The following is a 23,490-nucleotide window of genomic DNA, read 5'->3' as shown; positions in this document are numbered from 1 at the left end:
TGGCTGTAATGTACAATATGTGGCTGAAATGGATTACTTTATAGAGCATTTTCAAGATCGTGTTCCAGGGAACGTTAGTGTTCCCCAAGATGGTTATGAGTATTTCAAAAGAAAGAACATTCAGAGAGAAAAATGTCCCATGCCTCAAGATGTTTGAAAATCACTGAATTATATATCTTACTCTTCTTAAGACATGGTATTTACTGACATAGTAAAGCTTCAGAGGTTTCCTCCAGTAAAAAAAAAAAAAAAAAAAAAAGTCATTTAACTTATTAAGGTCTCAGTTTGCTTACCATAGTACCTCTGATTTCAAGGAGCCCTTTTCAGTCTTATGAGATAGACCAGGGAACATGTTTGTAGGTAATCACTTAATGGGTTTTAAGAAGAGGGGTTAATTTTATCATAAGAGCAATATGTATGATTTGAAATGTAGTATATATATATAAGACCTAAGACGAAGTAGAAGTAACAGGATAGTAAAAGCACTTGTACTCACCACTCAGCTTAAGAAATAAGCCCACACAAATGAGGTTGAAGCCTCCTAGTAACCTTTTCCTGGTCATATCTCTTTCCTTCAGCCAGAGGTAACTGCCCTAAATTTGGTGTTTATCATTTCATATCATTATTTTGAATGTTCTTTTGGGAAGAAAAAATTCCATTGAATTCTTACCCGATTTCTAGCTGGTCACTATAGAGATAATAAGAAAGAGCTGATTTGTCTAGGAACTTTCCGTGAATAAAGGACATTTACAAGCTTCTCAAAGAAGGAAATGTGGCTTCTCCTTTTAACAACAGTGTCTGGAATATAGTAGATGTTCAATTAATTTCTGCTGAATTGAATTGTGTGCATTCTCGTAGTACATTAAGTTCATGTGCATACAAAGATTGGGGTGAAGTAATGGTTTTGTATTGACAGTATTGAATTTCCTTTGTTCACTGATCTTGACAATATAGTTTTTTGTCTTGTAAACTGGATCTGTAATTGAATAGTAACTGTCATCAACTGAAAGTCATTTTTTGATTATTTTCATTTTAGAGAGAGAGAGAGGGAGAGAGAGAGTGAGTGAATGAGTGGGCCAGCAGGGGAGATGGACAGAGGGGGAGAGAAAAAGAGAGAACCTTAAGCAGGCTCCATGCTCAGCATGAAGCCTGAAGTGGGGCTAGATTCCATGACCCTGGATCATGACCTGAGAGGAAATCAAGAGTTGGGTGCTCAACCAACTGAGCTACCCAGGTGCCCCGACTAAAAGTCATTTTTGTGTTTTCTTGACATCGTTTGGAATCAATAATAACTACTTACCCAAATCTGCCCTATTGATTCAGTAAAGCTGTCCACTTCATTAGAAGAAAAATAACTACAAGTGTTTTCAATCAAAAAGGATATTTGTAAATTACAGTGTAATTAATTACTAGGTACCCAGACACTACATACTTTGAAGGTTTATCCTTAGGGCCCCCAGAAATAATTTACTGTCAATAACAGGGTGTGACAATTAGGCACAGTCATGCCAATGCAAGCATCTCTCTTGGTGTATGTGAGGGACATCTTGGAAAAGCTCCATCTGAAACACCTGTCATATTTGGGAGACATTTTCCTTCTTATGTTATCCTAGCCTGTATTCATGTATTACTATATACATGTCAACATGTACAGTAAATGCTACTATATTGCTGAGGGATGCATGGTAGAAAGAATGGAAAGAGAAAGTGGAAAACTTGTAGGCTCACTGGGGGAGATCATGTTATGTGGGAGATAGTAGGTTAGCTTTTCCCATGAGGTTTATGTTGATCATGGCTGAGAGTCCACCCCTTTGATTTTCTCTTTGATTTTGCCGGTACAGTTTTCAACGAGCAGTTTGGGGAGTAACAGTAAAGTCCAGGAGATAGCACAGTGAGAGTCAGCCTTGGGTATGACTGATCATTGGCAATGCATACAGCGTACACAGGGTGAGGAAGAGATGCCATGCACTGCCATTCCCTCGTGAGTGCCTACGGGTGCCCATGCACTGTGATGATGGCACACGATCGTGCTTGTCTGAGATTGGAGGACTTACTCTGAGCAGTATCATATGCATGCTCACAGAAGTTCTCAATATAAAACACAACCATTCAAACATTAAAATTAAACCAGAAGTTCCGGTAATCCAATTGTGGATGAAGTCAAAGATGGGCCAGCCATATGCTGAATCTAAGCTATGGGTGTGTATTGTTAGAACGTAGTGAATGCAAAAAGGTTACTGTAATTTATTCCTTTGGGAAGATGAATAGATTTATAGACCACATAGAAGTTGGATTCTTGCCAACCTTCTGCTATCTTAGTAATTTTAATGTAGTTGAATTTATCAATCTTTTCTTTTATGGTTAGTACTTCTTATGTCATGTTTAAGAAACTCTTTTTTTTTACTCTGATGTCCTAAAGATACTGTCCTTTATTATCTCCTAAAAGTTTTATTGTTTTGTCTTTCACATTTAAGTTCTATAATCCATGTGGAGTCTGTGTGTGTGTGTGTGTGTGTGTGTGTGTGTGTGTGTGTGTGTCTGTGGTGAGGTAGGAATTTATTTTATTTCTAATTTTCCTCCATGTGGAAAAAAGTCATCTTGGCACTTAAGATCATTTTCTAGATGTGTTTGTGTGCGTGTGTGTGTGTATGTATATATATTTTTTAAGATTTTATTTTTAATCTCTACACCCAGTGTGGGGCTCAAACCTACAACCCCCCTGATACCAAGAGTTGCATGCTCTACCAACTAAGCCAGCCAGGAGCCCTCAGGCATATGTTTTGTCTACTCTTTTGCCTAGATTACATTAATTTTATTATCTTATAGCTTATTATTAAAGCTTTATAATAATCCTTGACATTTGGCAGGACAAATCCCTACAATGTCCTTCTTCACTAGTGTCTTGGCTTTTTTTTTTTTTTTTTTTTTTTTTGGCTTTTTGTCTTCCGTATACATTTTATACTTAGTTTTTTTTTTTTTTAATTTTTTTTTCAACGTTTTTTTATTTATTTTTGGGACAGAGAGAGACAGAACATGAACAGGGGAGGGGCAGAGAGAGAGGGAGACACAGAATCGGAAACAGGCTCCAGGCTCCGAGCCATCCGCCCAGAGCCTGACGCGGGGCTCGAACTCACGGACCGCGAGATCGTGACCTGGCTGAAGTCGGACGCTTAACCGACTGCGCCACCCAGGCGCCCCATATACTTAGTTTTTAAAGTTACACAAAAATACTCTTGAGATTTCATTGGAGTTACAATGAATTTATAGATTAATTCAGGGAGATGATATCATTATGGTATTGAGCCCTTCTACCCATAAATATGCTACCCCTCTCCATTTATTTAGTTCTTAATGTCTTTCAATACAGATTGTAATTTTCTTCATAAAGGTATCTAACCTCTTGTTAGATTTATTTTTGGGTGCTTTATATTTTTGTAGTTGCCATTGTAAATGCTGTCTCTAAAAATTACATTTTCTAATTATATGTTTTCATCATATTCCACCTGTATTTCTTGCTCTGGATGGTGGGGCATTAGGATGGGAGGAGAAAAACTGGTGCTCATAGAGTGCTCACAAAGTACTAGGTGAGTTATGTGCTTTCATTTGATACCCAGAACAGCTTCAAGGAAAGGGCTGTGGGGAGCTTAGCACCGCCCTTGACAGGGTCACCACCCTCCTTCACAGACTGACTGGCAAGGGGATGTCCTTTGTCCCAGTGGCCCAGTGGAGATGTAAAAGTGAGGAATGGGGCTTCCTAGGACTTGATCAAGCCAAGTAGCAGCCAGTCCCCTTCCTTGTTCAAATAGCAGAGATCTTTGAAAGATGTCTGTTTTCCCCCTGGAGTGTGAGGGGATGGCAAAGTCCTTTCCGGGGTAGACACTCTGTCTAGCATGACTAACATGATCTAGGGGCTGGGGGCCAGAGTCCGGCTCCTGATACACTAGTCTGGCATTTCAGACCGGCCGTCGTCTTCTGGTTGCCTGAGTGCCAAATTATGGCCGATAGCTACAGTCTGGTTCTACTTTCTAGGTGCATCTCAGGTCAGTGAATGTTACTGCAACCTTCAGATGAGCAGCCACAGCTACAGGGAAATGAGAGGATGTGTCCAGTCATCAAGGTGAGCTGGGATAGAGATCCAGGTCTTCTGGTACCCATGTCGGTGTTCTTTCTTCCTCACCATCTTGACTTAAGATTCTCAGATACATTATGATGATAATACAGTGAAATACTCAAGCATTTTTTATTTGAGCAATCACTATTCTGCATAGAAATGATAACTTATATCTGCAAAAATGAGGACAACAGGAGAGATGTCTACCTATGGCCCTGATGCTTACCTGCTGATGGCTATCCTTTTCTGTCTGCCTCTCTTCGTTGTTGTTTGTGTGTCTCTTTTTCTGGAATTCCTTAGGTTATTAATTCTTTGATCAGCCCACTCCCACTCATTTTTTTCCCATTCAGATATTATGTATGTTTTAGGACCTAGTGGAGATACCCATTTCTCTCCAGAAGTTACCTCTACGATGTTGATGTGGATAAAATTTCAAATTCTTCTTCTTCCCTTGCTGAGTGTGGTACCTCTTTCTCCTTTCTCTCACATCCTGTCATCACGTTGCATTGTATTTTCTGGAGTGAAGCTAATATGTGCTGTGGTAATTATAGGTTGATATAAAAGAGGATGTGTCATAAAAGCAAAATTAAGGGAAGGAGAAGCTGACCACTTGGTTACCCTGATAACACTATATTTTCCCTTTGGTATCCATGGGTCCTTTATGAGTGAGTTCAGATACCATTCTGTATACATTTGACTGCTCCAAATGTATCAGTGGTAAAGGAAGTCTTAATTCCAGTAGTCATAAATCAACATGGCTGGGAGGAAGGGGGTTGGGAGAATGGACTGACATTACCCTCTTCTAAAAAATACAGATCTTACAACATAGACTCAACTACGTTTGATGCTTCCCTCTGCCTGCTTCCCTAGGCATGTGTATCTTTCTCAGGCATCTTGAGCCCCAGACTCTACTAAACACCATCCTTCATTACATCTTCAATTGTTCTGCTCCTTGTCTGTTTCTCTGGGTTCCTCTGAAGGTTGAGAATTTCTCAAGGACACTGTTGACGTGTCTTTCATGCCTCATATGCTTGGCTTTTCAAGAAAGTTCACCTTAAATTTTTACTACTTCTAGTTTTTAATGTCTACTGTAGTTCCTTTGCAGTAGAGGGAAAAGTGTCCTGTCCCATTAGTGAACTATTTTGAATCTTTGAGAACAAACTAAGGGCCTTCTGCTGTCATTACAAATGTTTCTGTTGTCTCCTTTTACTCACAAACTGCCTTTCCTGTACTGCCGTCTCTCTCTCTCTCTCCCTTCTTTCCTTTCCTTTTTTTTTTTTTTTTCTGTCCTTCTGGTTTCATCAGATCAAGAGAGTTGCATGAAATCAGCAACAACAAAAGGGCTCTCAGCTTCAAAGTTTGCAGTGGGATTTTGCACAGTTGCTAGAATGTGCGTTACTCCCTCTCTCACACATTGTTTCAGTTGAGGAGGAAGTATTTGGGGAGCAGTCATGAGGTGGACTTTGTAGTTCCTTATCAGATCCCATGGTAATAACATAGGTTACCGTGGGTGATTGTTCACTTCATGGGTTATCTGCAGCTGATTTAAAATTACAGCTTACTGGGGCGCCTGGGTGGTGCAGTCGGTTAAGCGTCCGACTTCAGCCAGGTCACGATCTCGTGGTCCGTGAGTTCGAGCCCCGCGTCAGGCTCTGGGCTGATGGCTCAGAGCCTGGAGCCTGTTTCCGATTCTGTGTCTCCCTCTCTCTCTGCCCCTCCCCCGTTCATGCTCTGTCTCTCTCTGTCCCAAAAATAAATAAACGTTGAAAAAAAAATTAAAAAAAAATAATAAAATTACAGCTTAACTGCTGGTGGGAATGCAAACTGGTGCAGAGATTCCAGAAAATAGTATGGAGGTTCATCAAAAAATTAAAAATAGAACTATCCTATTACAACCCAGCAATTGGACTACTAGGTTATTTATCCAAAGGATATAGGTATGCTGTTTCAAAGGGGCACGTGTACTGCAATATTTATAGCAGCGCTATGGATAATAGCCAAACTATGGAAAGAGCCCAAATGTCCATAGACTGGTGAATGGATAAAGAAGATGTGGTATATATATTGCTGAGTATTACTCAGCAATCAAAATGAATGAAATCTTGTAATTTGCAACAATGTGGATGAAACTAGAGTATATTATGCTAAGTGAAATTAGAGAAAGACAAATATCATATGACTTCACTCATGTGGAATTTAAGATACAGAACAGATGAACATAAGGGAAGCAAAATTAATATAAAAACAGGGAGGGGGACAAAACATAAGAGACTCTTAAATACAGAGAACAAACTGACAGTTGCTGGAGGGGTTGTGGGGGGGGATGGGCTAAAAGGTCAAGAGGCATTAAGGAAGACACTTGCTGGGATGAGCACTGGGTGTTATATGTAGGGGATGAATCATTGCATTCTCCTCCTGAAATCATTATTGCACTATATGCTACCTAACTTGGATGTACATTTAAAAAAGAAACAAACAAACAAAACAAATGAGCAAAGGGAAAAAGAGGCAAACCAAGAAACAGACTGTTAACTATAGAGGACAAACTGATGGTTACCAGAGGGGAGGTGGATGGGGGGAGGGGAGTGAGTTGAACAGGTGATGGAGATTAAGAATTGCATTTTGTTATGATTAGAATCAGATGTTGTATAGAACAGTTGAATCACTGTAGTGTGCACCTGAAACTAATATTATACTGTATGTTGAATTAAAAAAACACGAAAGATAAATAAAATCTAATACATATTTTTGCCAAACAAAAAACAAGTAAAATTATAGCGTAAAGATTGAAACTCTGCCAACCAGTGTGTGTCAGGGGTGAAGAGCGTCTCTGTGGACTGTCCTGGACAAACCCAAAACTGCAGCAGCCACATCTCCAGGACAAGCAGAACTTATTAATGGTGACAGTATGCACTGTGTCAGTGATCACTTCGTCAGGAGGCACATGCCAGGTACCTTAGCAGAAAGAATTTAATACAGGAAACTAAATAGGAAAAATTTCATAGAGTGAAAAATGTGTTGGCAGAGCTGAAACTGTGACAAAGAAGCAAAGCACAAAGACTAGAAGCTGCTTCTAGATCTGCAGGCACAAAGGGAAGGTGTATTGTTACTGGAGCCCAGGATCCGTGGCTGCTGGAAACATAGCAGAGGCTGCATGGTGGGAATAGGTCCCACACGGGAATGGGCTGGAACCATAGAGGAGACTGGGCCACTTCCAGGTATGCCACCTTGAAGCAGAAAGTGAGTGAGAGAGGGAGACAGATACCCTAGTTTCCCTTCCAACTTCCTCTCTCCTGCCAGGCTTTCCCATTAAGTGAACCTCACTGAAAGTCAGTTGTCAAGGGAGCCTGGGAAATGTGCTTGGGACAGGCTTCCTGCCACACCCAGCAGAGCAGGGGAAGGGACCAGGAGTGGATCAGAGAAAAACAGGCAAAGGACTAGTTCATATGCCAGAAAAATTAGTCTCTTACAAAAGTATTTATTGATGTTGCAGAGCTCAGAACAGCGAAGTGAAACCCTCGTTCTTCCCCTAGCTTCCCTACCCCGCCGTCACATCTCACCTCCCTTGCAGAATGTTGACAGTAGCCACTGGCATTCAATCTCTGTCTTGCCAGGTGGAGTCTTGTCAGCGATGAGTGCCTGCCCTGGTGAGTAGAACAGTGACAGTAGGGCCACATAGTCCCTTTTCTGCAATTCCCAAATCTAGAATGCTCTGAAAAGTCAGAATATTTTTATCATTCATTTAGTGGCAAAACCTGATCTGATCTGACATGAGCCGCTTATAATCTTTATTGGTCCCTCTGAGTATGAATGGTCATACATATGGCTTGAGAGAAGTATTAATGAATTTGTGGGGTGGGAAGCCCTAGCCAGAGACAATACAAAGAAGTGTAAGTGTATGACATAGTATATGCTGCCTTTCTAAAATGCAAAATAAGATCTGCATTCTGAACAGACCAGACCCAGGAGATTTGGATGAGGGATTGTGAGGTCTGTAAGGGAGAAGGAGTGGAAATGTGGCCCAATAAGACACAGTTCTAGGGTAGTGAACATCACAGCTCTTCTGGAATCAATGCCGGAGCTGGATTCCTTTGTGGCCTGGCGGAACAGAACGCTCGTGCTACAGATGTGGAGACTTTGTTTAGGTTGGAGAGCTGGCACCCATCTTGCAGGTTCGCCAAGGGGTTCATCGTGGAGCTGGTGCCACTGCTTTTCCCTTTACAGTGAATGTCGCTTTCTGTCTGAATCTTTGGTTACTTTCAAGCCCTTAAGTACTCAACATTTAGGTGGAATGAAGGAAGAAGTCCACGGGTGAACCTGCACTCCAGCTGCGGTGATCTTACATTTTTGTAGCATTTCATGTAAACACACACACAAACTATTCAGGTTTCTTCTCTTCTCTTTTGATCTTATCAGATAGATAGGATGAGTGTTACAATCCCCATTTTACAGATGGTCAAACCAAGGTTTGGCTCATAACTAGGTCTGTGGCCATGGACAAGTCGCTTAACTCTCGGAGCCTCAGTTGAAAATTGAATTCTTAGAAGCCTGTTTTGTACATTAAGGAACATGTGGCCGCACAATTAGAGCAGTGCCCAGTGCCTGCACATGTACATGCCACAAATGCTTGCTCCTCTCTCCCTCACCCCTCTACCTTCAGACAAGTGAGATAGATTCCAGGAAGGCACACAGCTTTAGCCTTTGAAAGATCTGCATCAATGTAATGAAGAGAACAGCGGAATGATGACAGACCTCCTCTCTCTCTGCCTTTGCTTTTTTTTTTTTTTTTTTCAGCTTTAAGAGGAGGGGCTTGAATAAGGCCAACTGTGCTAATTTTCTGTTTCTCCCCTAAGAAATTGGGTCACATCTGTCTGTGACCTTGATGGCCGCTCTTGTCCTCACAGAGCAGGACACATACAGGTGGTTATTTTGTTTACTCCACATCTGACTGGAGAGGAAACGACCAGGATCACAAATACAATTTGCTGCAGAAAGCAACTTTATTTCTTGTCAGCACACATGGGACTTTGTTTATCATAATTCACTTTACATGGGCATAATAAAATATTTTCTTTTTCTGAGTATTTTGCAAGATTAATAAGGCTGCATTCTTAGGGAAAGTTTATTAATCCATAACTTACAGAAAACTCCAGAGAAAGACGATATGAGATATGTGCTGTAGGTAAAGACGTCAAGTATGTCACTACCAGAATTGAGTTATGCATACATTACCCAGCTAGCTCTCTTCTAGGTGCGTTACAGGTTACTGATACGATGGCAGCTATGCCTTGGACGTGATCTAAACCAGCACTTGTTTCATTTGGGTTTGAAATCGGGAGGGTGTGAAAGAGTAGGTGGCAGCACGTAGAATAGTCAAAGCCCTTGGGGTGCTGGTCTTTTCCACCCCCTTGGCTGCACTTCGGCTGTGTGAGACACAGAGGCATGCATTTGGACCTTGGCTCCCTTGCGAAAAGCTGTGTGCCATGGGTCTTGGCTGTCTTATCAAATGGAGATGCTGTGCTGGCGGCAAGGGTGATAGCGACAACGAAGGGGATGGTGACGAGGAGGATGATGGTTACCTCTGTGTCCATTACACGGACTGATGGTTTATGAGGAAGTACTTCGTGTTCCATCCCTTCATCCATTTTACTCAGTATTCATTGAGCCCCTGCAGGGTGCTGGCACAATGGCGGGCTCCGTGGATATAGCCATAAAACACGTAGGCTTTCTTCTCAAGATCCAGGATTAGTCTGTGAAGCACAAATACACAGATGGCAACATGGTGGCTCAGTACAACAAAAAAAAGTAATATTAGTTGAGGGATGAAGTCTGCCAGGGTAGGGAAGGGTCAGCATCTAAGCTAAGTAATTTGAAGTTGAGTTGGACTTTGCCAGTGGATCTTTCTCGTAGTAAGTATGTTTCAGGTACTGTGTTGGGCGAATGTGACAGAAACTGTAGTTGTCCTTGTGGTGTGTACAGTCTACCAGGGAAGACACAGATCAACAGAGACAGGAAGGAGGCACGTTCTAGGTCAGGGGTAGATAAAGGTAGAGATGGGCACCTCTGTGTATGGGGAGCCGTAAGTAAGTTGGTGTGAATGGATCACAAAGTGGCAGGGTGGCGGGAGCCAGGGCAGCTGAGGCTGTGAACGTCAGCAGGTGCTCCAGTTCATGGAGTCCCTGGTAGCCTTGAGATTGTGGTTGGGTGGGTGGTGGTAAAACAGCCTTTCCTTTGTGTAGCCTTCTTGGCTGTTGTCACCATTCTCCTGTTACCCGGGGTGAAGGAGCGGTCCAAGGAGAAGTGTGGTTGTATTTATTTAGGTGAAATGAGGGTGTGTGTCAGCTGTGGTGTATTTGAATGGTCTTTCAGGTGCCTCCTATGACCAGACCAACGAGCTCAGGTGCCTATGAAGGCAGTGTAGTTGACATTACTGAGTGAAACAGTCCAGGGGGAGGGGTTGGGGGGCACTGGGTAAGCCACCGTTCAGTTCCAGCCGATGGTTGCAGTAAGAGAATGCTGGACCAAAGCAACCAGGTCTTCAGCTTTTTCAAGAAAAGCTAGACATGTTTTTTAAATGTGAAATCCATCAGTTTAAAAATGTGCCACTAAATCAGTTAAGCAACAACAATGAAACATTTGTAGTCTAATAATATCTGGCCTGTGGGCTCATTTTCACTCATGAGCCAGTCATTCGTGGATTCTGGCCTATTCTTTATAATTATTATGTTATGACTACATAGATCTCTCTCAAGTGGGAACTTCAGTCACCATACCAACGGGTAAATTGGGCCATTTTTGGTAAAGGAAAGTTTCTGCAAGATAGTTGAATGGTGGAAATCGGTCCTCATTTATTTCTGTGGGTCTCCTCAGTCATCTTTTCTGTTTTTCTTGATCAAACGCTTCTGATACGTGTGAAACGTCAGCAAAACCAGTGTCCATGGCAATCCTGGTGTTATCTGCTGGGCAGCAGGGAGGTTTGCATGTGTTTGAATCTACAGCTGCCTTGGTTAAGTTTGTTACATCCCGAGACCAAGGCAAATCCCTGTAGTGAGTCAAATGAGTAGTTTTAAGGTCTGTAAATGACAGCATTCTGTGGCTTTCTCGTTTAGGGTTGAGACTTGACTCCCAGCCTCTAAAATATGCACATTTCAAACCAGAGTGAGAACATGAGCAACTTAGTAGTTACTGTGGAATTGAGTGAATGTCATAAATATTTATTTATCTTTTTCATAGCTGGCATAAAAATGTTAGGATATAAAAAAGTTGTTCGCTATAAAAACAACAGAAAATTCATTGGCTATCCATCTCCTGAATGCGTGTGTCTCTTTGGGTTTTCATTAGCGTCTAGCAATATACTTTGAGAAATTAGATTTGAACAGAAGCTTCAGCAGAATATAAAAGCTTCTAGTGTTCATAATTAACCCGTTTTCAGCAAGGATCCATTGTGTACAGCAGTTTCCTTTTAAGCATATAGTGGCTATAGTCACATTTAATGAATTAAAAAAATTTTTTTGCATTTATTTATTTATGTAAAAAAATTTTTTTAATGTTTGTTTATTTTTGAGAGAGACACAGACAGAATGCGAGTGGGTTGGGGCAGAGAGAGAGGGAGGCACAGAATCCGAAGCAGGCTCCAGGCTTCAGGCTTCGAGCTCTCAGCACAGAGCCTGATGCGGGGCTCAAACTTACAAGCTGTGAGATCATGACCTGAGCCGAAGTCGGACGCTCAACCGACTGAGCCACCCAGACGCCCCTATTTATTTATTTATTTTTAACGTTTATTCATTTTTTGGTAGAGACAAGGCATGAATGGGGGAGGGGCAAAGAGAAAGGGAGACACAGAATCCAAAGCAAGCTCCAGGCTCTGAACTGACAGCACAGAGCCCAATGCGGGGCTCGAACTCACAGGCTGTGAGATCATGACCTGAGCTGAAGTCGGACGCTTAACTGACTGAGCCACCCAGGCGCCCCAACATTTATTTATTTTTGAGAGAGTGAGACAGTGCACGAGTGGGGGAGGGGCAGAGAAAAAGGAGACAAAGAATCCAAAGCAGGCTCCAGACTCTGAGCTGTCAGCACATAGCCTGATGCCGGGCTCGAAACCACCAACTGTGAGATCATGACCTGAGCCGAAGTTGGACGCTTAACCGGCTGAGCCACCCAGGTGCCCCTAATGAATTTTTCCTTCAGAGATTTTTTTTTTTTCCTTAAGAAATAATCCCTTATTTATTGAATTGGAAAACACACAAGAAATATGGAAGACAAAAAAAGTCACATACAATATTTCTACCAGAAGCAGTCACTGTTAATGTTTTGAGTTGCAGAGGTAAACAGGCTAGAGGTTGAGGTCAGATGAAATGGGTGTCTTTCGAGGCTTCTTCATTTATTTAATCTTGATGAGTCTTATTTTTCTCACTTGTGAAATAGAAATAAAAAATATTGCCTATTTTATCTGATATTTTCATGATCAAACCAGAGAATGCATATTAAGCCTGTAGCTCATTAGTTGGCACACAGAGAGCATTTAAAAATAAGCAGTAGGATTATGTCTTCTTTTTGCTACACACATTTTGCTTTGTGGAGTTCATGTTGTCAATACACTATTTTTTGTTAAATAAAAAAGGACAACTCACCTTGTTCCCATATCTCTTTAAGAAATACTCTCTAGAGGTGCCTGGGTGGCTCAGTTGGTTAAGCGACTGACTCTTGATTGTGGCTCAGGTCATGATCTCATTGTTCGTGGGTTTGAGCCCCACATTGGGCTCTGTGCAGATTCTGTTTGGGATTCTCTCTCTCCCTCTCTCTCTCCCCCCCCCCCCCCCAACCCCTACCCCACTTGCACTGTCTCTGTCTCTCAAAAGTAAATGAGCTTATATAAAAAAAGAAATGCTCTCTAAGCATCTTTTAATCAGTTTTATTTTTTTACAGACTTGAATCTTCATTCAACTTTTCCCTTGTATATTTAGTTGTTGTTCATCCTTTTTTATTGTAAATAATTATTTGATGAATATCTCTGTTCGTCCGTCTTTTGTAGCACCTTGATTTTCTGGTTAGTATAGTGACTGCGTCTCCCATCTGAAATGGGAAGGGTTACTGTAAGCCAGAATTCTCCACTGGAACTCTTGGCGATGATGGATGGGAATGTTTTATATCTACACTGTCCAGTATAGTAGCCGCTACCCATGCATGGCTATTGAGCATTTGAAATGCAGCTACCGCGTCTGAGAAACTGCTTCTTTTCCCCGTTTGTAACATTATTTAATTTTAGTGTGAATAGCCCCATGATCTCATAGCTACCATATTGCAGAGTAGGGTGGACCTAGGCTGGGGTTTGTTGTTTAGACAGACATGTCTATAAAACCCTTAGCTTTATCTTTTGGACTTTTCTTTTAATTTATCTGGTACAGACTCAAGATACTGACTTTTTACATTCTGTGTATACATTCTTTTTTGTTTTGATGGAGGGTTTGTAGAGGACATCTCACATGCCAGCTACCATGTTAAGTTAGAAGGGGCGCCTGAGTCACTCAGTCCATTAAACGTCTGGGTCTTGATGTTGGCTCAGATCATGATCTCACGGTTCATGGGATGGAGCCCTGCATTGGGTCGTAGCAGATAGTGTGGAACCTGCTTGGGATTCTCTCTCCATCTCCCTTGCTCGTGTGCAACACTCACTCTCTCTCTCTGTCTCTCCCCAAATAAATAAATAAACTTTAAAAAAAAAAACTGAATTTCAAATTTTGCTGATTTAAGGACTGTTGATGTCATCAGTGGCAAGAGTCTCGCTTAGGATGACTTCAGTCTAAAGGGGAATTTCTTGGTCTACATAACCAAATCTAGGTGCAGTCTGGCTGCGGGCACGGTTAGAGCCCTGTTTACATAGGTCTGCTTTGCGTTCTCCATGTTGTTGGCTTTGTCACTGGGTTCTCCCAGAGCATTGGCAAACATGGCCACTGACCATCTATGTTTACATCCTACTCGCCTAGCAATGCTGGCAGAAATAGAAATGGGTCTCCTCCCAAAGATCCACAGAATGGTCTAGAGCTGGCTTTCAGTGGACTTGTCATTCCTGAATCTCAGTCACTGCAGTCACAGTTGGGGAGGTACAATTCATGCCCATTGGTCAGCTTTGGGTGCAGGCCCACTTCTGACGCTGAGGTGAGTTCCCCACCAAACTATGTGGACTACCCTGGAGTTAAGAGGATGATTCCCCAGAGGAGAGTCACGGTGGCCAACACATGTTTGGCAGGCAGGCGCATGCTATACAGTATACCTGCTGCACTGTATCTTTGAAGCATTTTTGGTTCCCTCAGTGGTCTTCTTAGGAAAGCCGGTTTATTGGGGAGGGGTAGATTGTTCTGAACTGCGAATTGCTATCTATTCACGGAGCAGGCTTCTATCGTTTACTGGGACTGTTCCCTTACCCAGAGGAGGGCCCTGTCTTCCGATTATGAAAGCATTGTGGTGTTTGGGTCCTGTCTGGTCTCACTCTGTGTTTATGGCAGTATGCTCACAAGCTAATTTCTCCTCTCTGGGAAGTAGGTAACTATGCCCCAGAGAGTGAATGAGGTAAGTAAATCGATGCATCTATTGTGATTATTTTTCATTATGAATAAGGCAAAAGATATATTGCCTAAGCCCTTCGTACAAGTATCTGAATCAAAGCCGATGGGATTTACATGTCAGACTTCAGATAATCTAGGAATGTGGTGGAGAGTGGGCACTTCAGTCCCCAGCTGGTGTATTGCAGCAGTATCTTGGGACTTATGGGTGTAATTAAACCATCCCTATTAGTAATTACAAAAAGGGACTCCCTGCCCTTAAACGTGACCGTAACCTATCCGATCTTCATAAAAGCATGAAGCTAGTTATTTCGTCAGCAAAATCCATGTAGAAAATATTTTATTAATGTTTCAATTTTCGGATTCAGCCCTTTGTGTAATAAAATATGGTGGCTGAAACACTTTCTTTTTTACTGTTCTTGCTCAGCCTCATGAGAGAGGCTGAAATCTTGTAGTACCACTTATGCCAATTTTCCTTTAAGCTCTCCAGCATAAAGTATATCAGCAAATTAATATTCCCCGACCTTAAGATGAGATTGACCTCCTAGGTATAAGTTCGTTTCTTGTCCTAACATCTACTGTACCATGAAATTAGGGATCTTTTTTTTAATGTATGTATTTTTACTTCATTTTCTTTGTGGCAGGAGTGGTGGTGGTGAACTCAATTCAGATATTGTGTCATCTTAATATATTATCAACTTTTAACCAGTCAGTCGTTATTGTACAATGATGCAAGCAATGCCATGAACACAGCTTCCTTTTCAGTGCTGTTTTATTCCACAGGGAATTATAGACAAGTTGTCCAAAAGAACCAAAAACATGGAGTGCGGTCTTAGCAAAACCCGGTGGTCACCTCTGCTGAGTCACTTGTGCTGACTTGAGTTACCTGAACAAGGAGCTGAAAGACAGGAAGCTCCAATGGGCTATGTTGCAGGGAATCCTAGGAGATGGTAGAAGACGTGGGTGGGGTCTGATACCACATTAGTCCGAAGACCTGTGTGTCCTTGAGCTGCTAACTTGACTTCTCTGGACCTGCGTATTCTCAACTGAGAAAGTAAGGTTTGGATGAATGATCCCTAAGATCCCTGCTCACTGTAACCTCTGATTTTATGCATAGTGGTATTTTGTTCGTCTACAGGAACACCTAATGACTAGTATATAGTTCGCAGTTATACACACATACATACTCTCCTCTCTCTCCAAAAAGTCTTCCTGGGTTTGTCCTTCTCTGTTCTAACTATACTTTTCACAAATGATACTGTTTATCAGAGTGGGCGTTAAAACAATTTTTTAAATGTTTATTTATTTTGAGAGAGAAAGAGTGGGCCACATGCAAGTGAGGGAGGGATGGTGTGGGGGGGAGGAAGGGAGAGGATCTCAAACAGGCTCCGCAATGTCAGTGCAGTGCTTGATCTTATGAACTGTGAGATCATGACCTGAACCCATATCAAGAGTCAGATGCTTACCTGAGCCACCCAGGTGCCCCCCGAGTGAGCATTTTTGTGTGTCTTATCTTCCCCCAAGGATGTCAGCTCCTTGAGGGTAGCTACCTTTTCATACATGTCTTTTGTTATAAGAAAATTATTTTGCAATGAGACACTCATTAAATATTTGGCAACTGTATGGATAAACTGCATCACATTTTAGAGACTGTACAGGGAAAGACAAAAACACAGATACAAATATATCTGAAAGGGGACCCCTGTATAGTTACGGTGAAATTCCTTAGGTCCTTATACCATGTAAAGTAAATTCAGTAATTTCTCTGGGAGATTTCATTTTAATGTATATGAAATGCCAAAATTTTGCAGTTGAGTGGAGAGGTGAATTATTTTGTGCCTATAATGGAATCCTTTTATACATTTCTGATTATTCAGCGCCTTGTGGTAGGGCCATGCTGTGTTATTTCCTATCACGTCGGAATGTAGCCTTTTTGGTGGTAAGGTCATTCAAGTGCTTTTAAAAAAGAAAAGAGAGCTTGTCCTGTCCTCACTGGTGTTTTAATGTTTTGAGATTGTTTTTGCATGGACGCTGGGAGAGCTAGTCTGCAAAGCAAGACAATGTGAATACGTCTCCCCAAATCAATGAGAATTGTGGTGTCCTCTAGAAAATTAGGTTTGAGCCACATCAACGTCAGTGCCGGGGACTGAATAAATCCCGTTTCGTGATTGCACTGTGTATGAATTGTGTAATGTGCCTAGATGGGCACAAGCCGTGATTGCGTCTCTTTCCTCAGCATCACTAAATGGTAATGTCGTGGATTCACGTAAGGAGAAGTGTCTCACATAAACAGCCCAGGCTACATGAGGTAATTTAGGGCTTGCGCTTGGGAAGTCTCCCAAGTAGACCAGTGTAAGATGTTACTGTTAACTAGAGACAATGGGGAAAACACTCTTGGCGACTTGTTAAAAAAAAAAAAAAAAAAAGCCTCGTATCAGCATGAAGTACCTAAATCATCTTGCTTCATACAGTGTCACGTGTAAGTTTGCTGTGTTGTTGTAGAAAAGCCCTCTAGCTTGGTACCTCCAGGGGGAATTCATAGGCAGGTCAGGTGACCTTTCATGACTTTTATTCATTTAGTCCCTTGAATTAAGTGCCTCCTATGTGCCCAGCACCATTGTTGGTACAGAGGTTGAGGGGTGGCAGGGGTGGGTTGGATGGAGTGTTTAGACATAACAGCTTCATGGACTGAAAGCCCATCGGTTTTTCATTCTCTCCACCTCTGGTGTTAAAAATCAACCTGAAAATTAAACATACAAGTACTGGTGCACTGTTTGTTTCTTGCATGGTGTTTCACATCTTCAGCAGTTCATACTGGGAGGTGAGCCCTCACAGGGATGAGCCCTTGGAGCTGTCCAACACTACTGCTATTTGAAGTTTGAAAGAAATTTACTGATAATTCCAAAGGCCCTCTTATCTCTTAATCCATTGGAAACTACCCATATATATTTTTAAATGTTTATTTGTTTTTCAGAGAGAGAGAGAGAGAGAGAGAGGTGAGAGAGAGACAGAGAGTGAGCAGGGGAGGGGCAGAGAGAGAGGGAGACACAGAATCTGAGGCAGGTTCCAGACTCTGAGCTGTCAGCCCTGAGCCCGACATGGTGCTCGAACCCACGAACTGTGACATCATGACCTGGGCCGAAGTTGGACACTTACCTGACTGAGCCACCCAGGTGCCCCAGAAACTACCAGTAATTTGAGTACAGTGAGTGCAGGGCATAGGAAGCCCCACATTCGGTCAGTGAATACCTGACATGTTGGGCAAGTAGGGCAGCCCTTGTAATCTGGCACTGTCCATTGTAGAGCAATTGTCTTTTTCCTTTTTTTTTTTTCTTAAAAAATTGTCTTTAATGTTTATTTATTTTTGAGAGAGAAAGATGGTGTGAGCGAGGGAGGTACAGAGAGAGAGAAAGACACAGAATCTGAAGCAGGCTCCAGGCTCAGAGCTGTCAGCACAGAGCCCTACACTGGCTCTCGAACTCACGAAACGTGAGATCATGACCTGAGCCAACGTGGGAAGCTCACCTGACTGAGTCACCCAAGTGCCCCACAATTATCTTTTTCAATTCAGCTCTGGCTCCCGATGGCTTAGACTTGCTGGGTCTTCATTGCAAGGCAGAAACCTTGGAGTTAATTGAGTCCATTAGGTCTATTATGGCTCAAGCTGATGCATATTATTTTTCTACCTTATATATAAATGCTCAACTTTCATGAGGAAGCAACAATAAATTCAGTCCAAGCAGTGAAGTTTATCAGCTATATGACCTTGGATGAGTCCTGTGACTTCTCTCAGCTGCACTTTTCTTATCCATAACATGAGAGCTTTTTAGCTTTGACATTCTAGGTTCTATAGATAGGGTTCTGGTACCTAGCACCGTGTTCACTATGCCAGTGAGCTCATCAGAAGCATTTGGGTCATAGGTACTTTAAAGGCTACTGGGATCCTCAGATTTGGCCTGCCTTCTAAAGCTAATGCATATTATTCAAGTATATATGCTTGTCAATGTCCTGATTTATTTTACAAAATGATATAAGCCTACAACCTCAGGTTTGAATTAATATTAAAATTTTATTTAATTAGGACAATCTCATTTTGAGATCAGGAAACTATGCCATCCATCCATTCATCATGTTATTCTCTTATTCAATATTTATTAATATTAAGCACCTGCTATATGCTTGGTGCTATGCACAGCACTGAGAAAACAAAGAGGAATGAAACACAGTCCCTTTCCACAAACCTCTCCTCATCCTCCACAAAGGAAAAGGACCCTTGCTGTACAAACCAGTCTCTCTTAATTGCATTGTCTTTTGGTTCTGGGTGGCGGCAATGATGTTGATGGTGAGCAGGTGACTTACAGTAGAAAAGAACGGGAGAAAAGTTCCTTAGCTCTGGCTTTTGCAACCATTTTTAATCATTTCAAGCTTACAGGAGAGACTGGATCTGAGGGCAGAGCTCTGACAAGCCTGTTTATAAACAAAAGTCCCGCCAGGAGTCGGGTAGCATTTCTTCTGCTGAAGGACTTCAATTTTGGAAGAGCACACATTCAAAACCCAAACCCATCCTCTAAATCAGTGTTCAAAGGAAATAAAAGGCCACGTAGAAAATGAAATAGAAGTGGGCACCCTGGCGAGGAATGGGACAAAACCCAGAAAGTGCTGAAAAGCCTCTGTGTGGCCTGTCCCCAAGCCCGGGCCAGCACCTCCAGTGGCCTGAAGTAGCAAACAGGCTAGCAGTTTGCCTCCCTGACTTGTAAATATGGTGTGTCTTTGCTTTGCATTTTACGATAGAAAAGAAATAAATTTTATTATAAACTCCCAACTGAAAAGACAGAAATGGAATGAGCCTCTTATGTTGGAGGAGAGGATTGTAGAGGACAGGTAGCATACTGGCTACTGCTCAGCACAGTTTCCAGAAGGGAGGAGAATATCCCCAGGGGCGCTTTGGTGGCTCAGTGGGTTAAGAGTCTGGCATTGGCTCAACTCATGATCTCACAGTTCATGAGTTGGAGCCCTACATTGGGTTTGCTGCCGTAGAGCCTGGTTCCGATCCTCTGTCCCCCTCTCTCTCTGCATCTCCCCCACTCATGCTGTCTCTCTCTCTCAAAATTTAAAACACTAAAAAAACAAACAAAAACTAAAGGAATATCCCCAAACAAGCAAAAAGTAGTTCTGTCACTTGCATCATTTACAAACCCATTTTCTACAGGTTTCTGTTATCTCCCTAGTCCCCAACACTTCCTGCTGAGCTCCTCCTCATAGGTCAAGGCTCTGGTTCCTTGCCCTCCCCTCTCAGGCCTTCCTAGATAGTCTCCATCAGAGAGACTGGATGGCTGTCCTGATCATGCTCCACAGCACCAGTATCAGGCCCTACATTTGAGTTATTCATATCCACGTGGTTCACCTGTGGAAGACTCTAAGTGTCCCCAAGCACAGAGACCGTGTCTCTTACATTCTGCAGTTCCCTCCCCTGCCTGTGGGCCTTGCTTAAAGAGGGTACTCAATGATGTGGACTGAACGAATGAATGAACAGCCTTAAGTATCTCATATCTCTGGTGAACTTGGGCAATCACATGGAAATTGTTTATGCTGTGAACAGTTTCCTCTGTGGGTGGAGAAAGGGGACGAAGTATGCCTGCCTGACTGGCAGGTGAAGCAGAGACTGGAGAGCCAAAATAGCAGGCTTAAAACCTGATCTTCACACATGAAAAGGATTGATTGAGTCAACATGGTAAAACTTAAAAGGACTAAATGCACAGTGTTGCACTTAGGCGCAAACCATTAATATTAATAGCAAAATAGGATGTAGTGACTCTTTGCCCATTCTTATGAAGGAGGTGGGGGAGGGGTTCGATTTACGTGAATGCAGATCACCAGTAAGTCACTCAAAATGTCTGCTCAGTCTTGGGGCAGATTAACTGAAGAATTTAGTAGCTAAAGAAATAGTGGATCTTGTGTTCTTGTCCCTGCTCTTTGGAGGACCAGTCGGAAATTCAAGTATGTGAGGACACACCTGCCTCTCGTGTCTGTAATGTGGAGTAGAGTCTATAAAGGTCAGCAGTGTGGGGATTGATCAGATGAGAGTGTGTCTGGGGGAAGAATGCTGAGTGGTCCAGAAAAAAGGAAGATTGTCCCTCAAAGAATTAGAAAAGTAGTAGAAGCAACGAGACATGTTTATACTTTGAAACACTTGTTTGTTGGCAGGGATGGGTGTGGGGGGGAGTGTGGCGCGTAATCACCATCTTCAAAGATTTTAAAAACTGCCATGTGGATCGAGAATTAGAATTCTTCTGTTTGTCATCAAACAAGTGGAGGTTAGAAAAAAAGCAGGTTTCCGTTCAAGGAATGTCTAGGTGTGAAATGGCTTATATGAGACAATGTGATCCTTTTCCCATTTTGTAGGCTAAAAATGTTGAGGGTGAAGGGTCCGGTCCCCACCGGAGTGGGGCATTGGATAAAATGATTTTAAGGATCCTTCTAATTCTAACATTTTATGATTTCTGTTGAATACGCAGTTCCTTTTTGGCCCCCAGAAAACAGATTTAGTATATTTATATAACATGAATAATTCTTACTATATTGCTTAAAGCATGTTTATTTACATTGTCTCAGGTGAGCCTTATAAGGTACACACATACAGGGAAAACATTGTTCTTGTCATTCCGTAGATTAAAAAACCAACAGACTTGTTATGGACAAGTGACTTATTCACGGTCATTAGAGGAGCTGGGTCCTTGATTCAATAAGAAGGGCTTACAGTCTCGTTCTCTGCAAGTAGTTAGAACATCCCTGAGAGGCAGATTCCAATCCTAATCCCATTTTATAGATGAGAAAACCAAGGCACACAGCACAAGTCCAGGTTACATACCTTTGAAGTAGGTGTTTGAACCAGATGAACCAGTGTTTGAACCAGACATTGATTTTGAAGCTCATGTTTTTACCCTCTGTGCTAGCATGCATTTCTGGCATCTGCTAGAATTTTTAAATCTGCTGATGAATTTTTAAAATTGTACAGTCAAAGAGCAACCAACCATTTGCTTTACCATCAACCATTCAAATGATCGGAATACAAAATTAACAACTAGAAGTGTTTTCCCCCATCCCCAAACATGGTGTCCTGGAATTTATCAAAGGTTAGCCCGAAAAGTTGAAAAATACCCACACCTTCCCAAAGGGCCCGAGAAAATCTGGCTCCTTACCCTTGAAAGTGGTTCATGACACAGTTATACATCACTCACGTGGTTGGTTCAATGTGGAGACGCTAGGTTAAATGGATTTTTCTAAATCCTGCATCTAATGTTTTGAGCATCCAAACTTTCTGTGCTTCAGTAACAGCAAATAGAAGAAGGGAAACGTGACCTGGTGGCTCGGAGCCAGCGCGCTGTATTTTCCGAATAACCCCAGTCTTCTGGGTGCTTGTACTCTTGCTGTGCCTTTGCCTAGCCACCCTGTAGCTTATTAAAATGCTTCCGGTGCTGGGGCCCTACAAGAAATGCCCCTTGCTTGCTATGTTCCTTTAGCTTGTGTTCTGTCTTTCTACATTTCTTGCTTTCTCTTCCTTTCTCTACTGTATTTACCAGTCTACTCCCCCACACCCATTTTTCCTCTAACCTACTGTCCTTGGGATCTGTTGGCTCCCTGGTTAGTAACGTAATATGAAACTGGAGATGGATAGTGGAAAACTGATAGCTTGGTGTTTCTGTAAACTGAGTTAAATAGCCTTCGTGCTTAAGAAAGGAATGTTCTAGATCTACCCAACATGGTAGCCACAGGACACCCCTGGCCATTTACATTTAAGCTAGTTAAAATAAAACATCTAGTTCCTCGGTCATACTAGTCACATTTCAGGTGCTCGGTGGTCTCATGTGGCTAGTGGCTAGTAGAGCTATTGGATAGCACAGGTAAAGAGCATTTCAGTCCTCACAGAAAGTTCTCTTGGCACTCATGGTTCAGGTACTTGTGGTTCTGAGACCTGAGTAGAAACTGACCCAGACAGACATGGGTTCAGTGCTGGTTCTTTTGTAGTTGGGAAATGTACTTTCTGATCTCCAAAATCCTCATCTGCAAAATGGAAATAATCGATAATTACCTCACAGAGTTGTTCTGAAGATTGAATGCAATGCCTTATAAAGCAGCTCTTGGTTTGTAGAACTGGCTCAAGGGACATCCATTTCTGGAAGTTATTCATTGCATGTGACATCCATACCAGTTTGGAGGCAGTTTGTAAGGCTGAGGTTTGCAAAGCCTGCTTCCCCAGAAATTTGTCCTCCTTGGTACTGAGACATAATGTAGGATTCAACACCCATTATTGGTTATTGTTTGCTCCTTGGATGAGTGGAATGGCAAAACTAACCAATTTTTTTTTTCAACGTTTTTTATTTTATTTTTGGGACAGAGAGAGACAGAGCATGAACGGGGGAGGGGCAGAGAGAGAGGGAGACACAGAATCGGAAGCAGGCTCCAGGCTCCGAGCCATCAGCCCAGAGCCTGACGCGGGGCTCGAACTCACGGACCGTGAGATCGTGACCTGGCTGAAGTCGGACGCTTAACCGACTGCGCCACCCAGGCGCCCCAAAACTAACCAATTTTTAATGAGTAAATGCTCTCTAGGAGAGTATGTAAAGTGGGTCACATCTGTCAGGAAACTTTTCTGTAATCTAAAGACCACTTTTCCCAAGCTACTTTCCAAGGAAAATCAGACCAATAATGGCTTTCTTTCATCACGTTAAATTTGGGAAACCCCACGCTTCCTATTTCCTTTGAATTTCTCTCGGAGATTCATAATGTACCAATTAAAGGCTCTGAGAAGTCCTGCTG

The 23,490-nt window shown here is 42.3% G+C and overlaps 1 protein-coding gene across 15 annotated transcripts in view; it reads left to right on the top strand.

Annotated features, from left to right (window-relative positions):
* DAB1 (DAB adaptor protein 1) overlaps nucleotides 1-23,490 on the top strand; it is a 1,153,213-nt gene that overhangs the window by 747,077 nt on the left and 382,646 nt on the right. The window contains exon 5 of one of the 15 annotated variants that reach the window (XM_040470383.1): nucleotides 4,030-4,117. The exons of the other annotated variants lie outside the window; for them this stretch is intronic. The gene's annotated coding sequence lies outside the window, so the exon portion shown is untranslated. The remainder of the gene's footprint in view (nucleotides 1-4,029; nucleotides 4,118-23,490) is intronic. 15 annotated transcript variants of the gene reach the window in all.

This window comes from Herpailurus yagouaroundi, unplaced genomic scaffold (assembly GCF_014898765.1).
Source record: "Herpailurus yagouaroundi ecotype Mexico unplaced genomic scaffold, PumYag 77, whole genome shotgun sequence".
NCBI lineage: Eukaryota > Metazoa > Chordata > Mammalia > Carnivora > Felidae > Herpailurus > Herpailurus yagouaroundi.
The sequence above is the reverse complement of the archived record's forward strand: the minus strand, read 5'-3'. Positions and strand labels throughout refer to the sequence as shown.